This window comes from Augochlora pura, chromosome 9 (assembly GCF_028453695.1).
Source record: "Augochlora pura isolate Apur16 chromosome 9, APUR_v2.2.1, whole genome shotgun sequence".
Classification (NCBI taxonomy): domain Eukaryota; kingdom Metazoa; phylum Arthropoda; class Insecta; order Hymenoptera; family Halictidae; genus Augochlora; species Augochlora pura.
This window is the reverse complement of record NC_135780.1, coordinates 7,745,858-7,753,379: the sequence shown is the minus strand read 5'-3', so window position 1 is coordinate 7,753,379 and position 7,522 is coordinate 7,745,858. Positions and strand designations below refer to the sequence as shown.

Sequence of the window (7,522 nt, the reverse complement as noted above, 5' to 3'; positions counted from 1 at the left end):
TTTGCCTCTTCCATGATGAGTTCTCGCGCATGCGTAAACCATGTTCCTAATTCGGTAACCACGTGCAGTTCCATTTTTATGAATTATGAAATATCTTTTTTATTCCAAAAATTATTCAAAGAATTATTTATTTGGTTATGTTAAATGTTGTTTAAGTATTTTTACCATAAGATTAAAGTACTTAAAATATTTTTTCAAATAATATTCTCTTTTTATTTCCGTATCATATATATCCTTGTTTTTAAAAAAACCTGACAATTGTTTTTAATAGCAATGAAGAAATGACATGCATATTTGCAATATTACCGAAATGATATAATTAACTGAACAAATATTTTATACCGTTTGAAATTTTTATACGTGTATTATTTTATTTAAAAATTGGTTACTTTAAAACTGGTGGTATTCATAATATCATTTAAAATTATACATATATATTTGAAGTAATTAGGACATCAAGTGAATACTAAACCAACACTAAAACTAAACTATATTATTTTTATAATTTTTGAAAGGAATAGTATTAATTGCGCCTAACGAATTAAAAAATGTAAAATAAATAATGCGTATAATAAACCATTGTAATCAATGAAACCCGAGCAAGTGAAATTCTGTTCACTTGAGTTCTAAGTTCAATTTAAAGGAAGTCTAATTATGGGTTGATCTAATAATAGTTTTGAAAGTGGAATTCAGATGGTCGGAGAGAATTATAGGCTAACTTTGTGTAAACATTTATATTACGCAGTTTATACTAACATGAGCATATGTTACGAGGCGGTATTGTAATTTTGAAACTATTTTGGGATTAAAGCTTAAGAGTTCATGACCTTTTCTTTAAGTTCATTCCTACATTTATATCATATTTATGTGTTACACCAAAACAGTTACAGATATAGTATTTATTTATTAAAAAATAATTCTCTATGAATACTGTAAAAAAGAATATATGAATATATGTAGAAGATGTAACTTTAAATGGAAAAAAATCATTTATTACATCTACGTAAATTCGTCAATATTAAAGTTCGACAGAGAAATCTAAATACAATATGTATATTCGAGATTATATGAATTGCAAGTACAATATTAATGTTTGTAAAATTTGGAGATGTATGTATAATACAGATTTTTATCAGTAGCTTATTACTATACGTACAAATGTAGTCCATGCCATATGCGTACATAGTTCATACTTGTATTTCCTACTTCGTAACAACATGCATATGAGCCGTTCAGTGCACACATCGACTAACTCCATAAAACAAAAAGTCGAGAAACGCGATGAAATGATGTACATTGATTTTTAAAATTCCTGTTATAACATAGATTCACATATATAATGTAGAATGAATAAATACAGATATAGCTTTCATTTAACGTATAATTTAATGTATAAAATTAATATTATTTAATGTATAAAATTAACAAGAAAGAATAGCCAAAAAAAAAAAGAAAAAAAATTTTGCCGTTTAATGGTGTTAATCTTTATTATTCAGGAAAGTTATTATAAATATAAAAAGTTATGACTATACCAAGTGCTTTGACACTTAAATTTAAGATTTTTCAAAAAGTGGAGTTAATCGATGTGTGCACTGGGCGGCTCATATGTAGATCTAAATACAGGGTGTACCAAAATTATTGTAACTCCGGGAAATGAGAGATTCCTGAGGCCATTTCAAGTAACCTTTTCCTTTGTCGAAATGCAATCCGCGGCTTTGTTAACGAGTTATTAATGAAAAACCGTAGCGTATAAGAGACAAGCGCGTGAGAATTCAACCTGCTGCTATCCGCGCGAGCCAGCGGGCTGAAGCAAACCTCACTTCGGGGAGCGACGGAAGGAGGGGACTGCGCTCCGGCTTTGAGCCGCGTTCGAAGTAACGAACAAGGATTTTATGAATTTTTTATTCATTTCAAAAATTTCATAAATATTATTAATCGAAAACTTACCCATTCAGTTGTAAATGTTGTAATCCAAAACTTGTAAACTAGAAGATGTAATTCAAAACTTGTAAACTAGAAGATGTAATCCACGTATGTAAAATAGCACAGGTTACTCTAGCGTTCACTTTCACTGCACTATCATTAAATATTGATCACTAATAATTCAATAATAATTATGAATGACAGTAATTATTTCTTGTTTAATACGTATGGATCGTCGACTTGTAGAAGGAACTGCGGGATACTGCACGATGGCCAACGATGCTTCGGTTTCTAAGAAGCGAATTTCAACTGTTTTTCATCGAAATTGTCGTATACAGATCAGCTGTGTCATTCATCATGCATTGTAAGAGGTCCATGTACTGTCCTCCGAGCACGGCGTGGATTTCCAATTAAATGTGTGAATTTCATATTATTAATGTTAGGTGAAGTAAAAAGTTCTGAGCCTTTCTTCTCTTTATTTCGACGATGAAATTAACACAGTTTGAATGATCCGATTAAGATCAAATATGAGCCATTTTGTTCGGTAACTTTTGTCCATTTTGAAGGCAAATTCATAATTCCGTGATTGAAGAAATCGTCGTCCCTATTGGTAAAAAACTTGACCAGCTCATTTTCACAAGCCTATCTTGGGACCAGTCTTTTACCATCTAGAAAATTTTGCAAATACTTGAACAGGTGATAATCGCTTGGTGCCAGGTCTGGTCTATACGGCGGGTGCGATATAACCTCCCATCTAAGTTCTCGGAGCTTCTAGCGCGTCGTTAAAAATGTGTGCGGCCTGGCGTTGTCTTGATGGAAAACAACACCCTTCCTATTGGCTTCTGGACGCTTCTCGTCGATCGCTTGCTTCAATCTGGTCAGTTGTTGACAGTATATGTCCGAATTGAGTGATTGGCCCGATGGGAGCAGCTCATAGTGGAAGATTCCCTTCCAATCCTACCAAACACACAGTAAAACCTTCTTGGTTGTTAATCCGAGCTTGGCGATCATTTGTGCCTGCTCACCACGCTTGGACCACGATCTTTTTCGCTTGTTGTTCTCGAATGTGACCCATATTTCATCCCCAGTCACCATCCGCTTAAAAAATGGATCGATTTCGTTACGCTTTAGCAAAGAATCGCAGGCATAAATTTGCTCCAAAACCTTATGTAAATGGTTCCGAACGGTTTTCTGGCTAATCTTCAGTTCCTGTGCAATGGAATAAGTGCTCCCATGCTGGTCTGACTCGATGATTTCCATGATTTTATCAACATTTTCGACGAGTGGCCTACCAGAACTTGTCTCATCTTCGACGTCCATACTACCAGAACGCAAGCGTTGAAACCACCGCTTTGCCGTTGCATTCGATACTGTAGTGGGTCCATAAACAGCATAAATTTTTTTGGCCGCCTGCTTTGTTTTTTCCCCTTGGTAGTAGTGGTATTGAAGAATGTATCGAATTTTCTCTTTTTTTACCTCCATTTTGGAACGCTCTAACACACAACTGGATTCACTAAACAAAAAACTGTTACACAACTTTTTTGACGCGTTATGTCGCCTTTAAATCGCCGTATAGAATGACAAGATGCAACGTATATCGTGAGATATGGCTCACACTAAAGGCATCTAACGAAAAAGGCTCGAAACTTTTTTCTTCACCTAATATTTTTCACATTTATCAAACAATGAGGGAAAAGACTTTGACGATGGAAATTACGGAAACTCCTTCCCACAGAAATTTGGCCACACAGGCTGCAGATGTCTCACACAGTCCCTAAGCAATTATCCCAAAGTTACTTGACGCGAACAATGCTTGTGCAAGTCTCAGAGCCTCGTAGATCTCAATATTCGACGTTTTATCAATTGGAATGAGGATCCAAAAGTAACATCCACACTCACACCCGGTTGGACACTTCCCCTCTGCACCCGCGCGCGCGCGCGCGTCCCCCCCCCCCCCTCTCAATGAGGAGGTTGAAAGCGTCTTACATGCTGAAAGCAATAAGGGAAAATGTCCTCCGTTGCAGGAGGGTGCCACGATTGGATGCCCACGCCGCATGATAATTCGCCGAATATGAGATATACGTTTGGACTTATCCGAGAGGTTGCACAAATCGGACCACCATGGCTGGTTCGAAAATTAACAACGAATATTGAACGAGTGAAACGTAGGCAATAATACTCGACATATTCTTAGCGATTTGGATAACTCGGGGACGCTACACCCCGTGCCCCTCCCCCCACACTGGGCATGCTCCCGTGTGACAGAGGCCCCTGACTGATCTTAATACTACTTAAATAAGACGCACTTATTAATAAGTCGCACGCATCCCTCGGCGAACGATGATCCCACCTGTAATACCTGTAGACCTGTAATAATCTGAAATAAATGATTAGTTAGTTGGAAAATATAAAGGGTGACGGGGCGAAACAAGGAATCCAACATCAGCACACGAGTGCCAAGCTAACCTGCACACGAGTGCAATTTCAAGAAAAAATCTAACGCTGAACAACCGAATCACATCGCAAAACCAAACTAATATTCAAAAACTTAATGAAAACGTATCCTGAGTCGAGGATGATACCGATTGCCCGGGTCTCACCACGAGGAGGTTGCTGCTTTAGAGACCCACGAGAAAGTCAGAGCGAATAATTATATTTTCCATGTAGAGAGGAATAGAAAACCAATAGGTTGTAGGAAACACAGATCATTTTTTTATATCACCGATTTATAAAATTTTATGTTAAATATCTCAAATGAAACGGGACAGTACACTGTTAACGTCGATATTTATTTCTTAGATCTAAAAGTGACGATTCTCATGCACTTTGATCTTTATGTACGGCCACACGAAGCGTGGCATTTATTTAATTCGCAACTCTAACGCAAGATGCAACGTGTTGACAATTTTCACAAAATTGATATAACCATCGTTAATTCTTTCTACAGCAGTAAGAAGAATGGCGAATGATACACTGCGAAGGGTTGCAGCTGCAGCATGGGCCCAGGAAGACGAATGACTCAACCGCAACGCGATTTTCTTGCAACACTGATTTTGAAATCAATTCAAGGACAATCCGCGATAGTTGATTTCGCATCAGTCGTGACTTTTTTATTCGCGAAGCTAATTTTGATATTTATTCGAAATGTTTAAAAACTGAAACAATGCGTGATTATTTCGCGACGCTATTGCAAGTCGTGAATATGTCGATCTGGGCTGATCGTGGGGTGGCAAAGTCAGCCTAAATAATGTTATTACTACTACTGTAGAGAGTACAGTGACCAATTAATAATGTATATACGTAAGACACTGTACTGGTAATATTGAGAATGCTACTTATAAAAAAAGAGCGTGAGACACATTTTGATGGGGCGTTGGCTTAGGAATCAGCAGCAACGGCAAAGGAAGGCAGCAGAAGAAAAAAAAGCAGCAACGAGAAGTGCAGATATGAGGCAGCTTTTTGGAAAAATGACCAGAAGTGACCGCTAGGATAGCCGGACATGGCCATTAGGATGACCAGAAGTGACTACTAGGACGATCACTGATAACCACTTAACCCCTTGCATCATGGCTCGCTTCATGCTGTGACGATTAGCACTTATTTGTACTTGATCATTTTCCTAATAGGATCAGACAATTTTTTTTCCTATATTGTCTTTCTCTACCTTCGTTTCTATACTTTCTTAACAGAAGAATTTATTTTTACTTCGACGTAGACGAATTTAATAATATTCATATTTAGTAGAGCTATAAAATCTTCACCACGAGTCTGACTCGTTATTATAGCGCAAGGGGATAAATGACCACTGATAACCACCTGAATAACCTCGTAATCACTTGAATGAGTACTTATAACCATTTGAGTGACCACTTGAATGACCATTGATAATCAGTTGAATCAGTATAACTGATCAGTACGATGGACACTAGTGACCACAGGGTGGAGCAAGGGTCAGCAGTAAACCATGGAGGTTCACCCTAGGTCAGAGTACAGTAATGGTTCGATGAATGACGCAACTTTTCGATTCAACTCCTGTCGCAGTGCTATTACTACGCCACTGTAATTTATCGATTTCTTCGCTACGCCGATGCCGAGGTTCGACGGAGTCGATGAACACGCGTGCTGCGGCACACGCCGCCGCTCCTTTGACTCTAATTCCCAGAATACAACTCATAATACTATAACAAAACTTTTTTAATTTTAAGATTTTAAAACTGAATTTTTTTTAACATAATGCTGATAATTTTCTGATTAAAATGAGACTAAACATAATCCGAAGGGTCATCCTGGTCGAGTACGCGACGGTAACGAAACCGTAGGAGGTTGACCTGGACGATTTCCCATAGCACTTATTTAAACCATCTTTCTATGAATCTGCAAACCATCTTTTGCGTTATCGGTGCTGAGTTTCGAGGAGCTCGTATCTAAATAGTTTCTCACTGTTCAACCATCCTTACTCCAAGGCCTCTTCAAATTCCAGGATTGATGGAAAAAATACAGTAAATTGTTCCACCACACTTTCCGTCAAACGCGTAGAATTCTGAATGTCTCGAAATCGAAGCCATCTCAGCACCTACGAGACGATTTGATTCACTTACGGTCGCGACCGCGTGGCCGATGGCGTGTAGAGATGTCTACACTTGCTCTTCCTCGAATTACACAATACCATATGTAGCATTGTCTTTAATACATCTTTTTGACTTTAATACTGTGGAATGTATATTTATGAAGGCGTTTTTTTAATGTTTTTTTTTCGTAAATAAAATAAAATACTTGATTCGTATAATGAATAAATACGGTGTAAAGTATATCGTGTTTGGTATCATTTTAATTGGAAAAATCTGACCAATATATTAAACAAATTTTCATGTACAAAAAATTGGAAATAAGAAAGTTAAGTAATCGCTTTTATGCTAGTGTTACAACGTATTCATAGTAATCTACACCGGCATGCGGCGGCTGCCTTTCCAGGTAGTTTCGTTCGCCCCGAGTTTCCTTCCATCTCTCTCTTTTATGAGATGTCCCCAATTACAAAGACGAGCCGCGAGGATCGAATGACCGTGCCTTCGGATTCAGTTCGTGACGACTTTCGATTCCTAGTCGGCGACATTCATCGAACCATTACTGTACTATGCAAGATTATTCGCGACGAGCACATTACGAAATACGACTGCTTTCAATGCAAGGACGCGCTGACTAATTGAACCATAACATACTGCTGAACGTTTACCTGAAAGTAACCGTTAACAATGATTTTCATATTGCGTATTATTCAATCGAATATCTTTCACTAATAAATTTATTATTTCTGGCTACTTAATATTTACAACTGTTCTGTTTGTTAGAATTATGGTCAAGCAACCCCTTAGCTATTTTGCCATTTAGTTTGTTTGTGACAATAACTGATAAAATCAGAGATATGAAATAACTTTTCAGTGGAACTTTGGGAGCTATGACTGCGACTGAACTTCTACAATGACTTCTAGTTGCTTTTCGAATTTCTCCAAGTAAGCATCGCACGTGGAAAAGGTTCCAAAATTTTCATTCGCTAGAAATTGTTCAGTAGAAGAGGAAAACGCCCCATCGGATATCTCCACAA

General features: G+C 37.5%; 1 pseudogene; it reads right to left on the bottom strand.

Annotated features, from left to right (window-relative positions):
* Positions 1–2,854: 2,854 nt before the first annotated feature.
* On the bottom strand, positions 2,855–3,308 carry LOC144475421 (uncharacterized; annotated as a pseudogene).
* Positions 3,309–7,522: the final 4,214 nt, after the last annotated feature.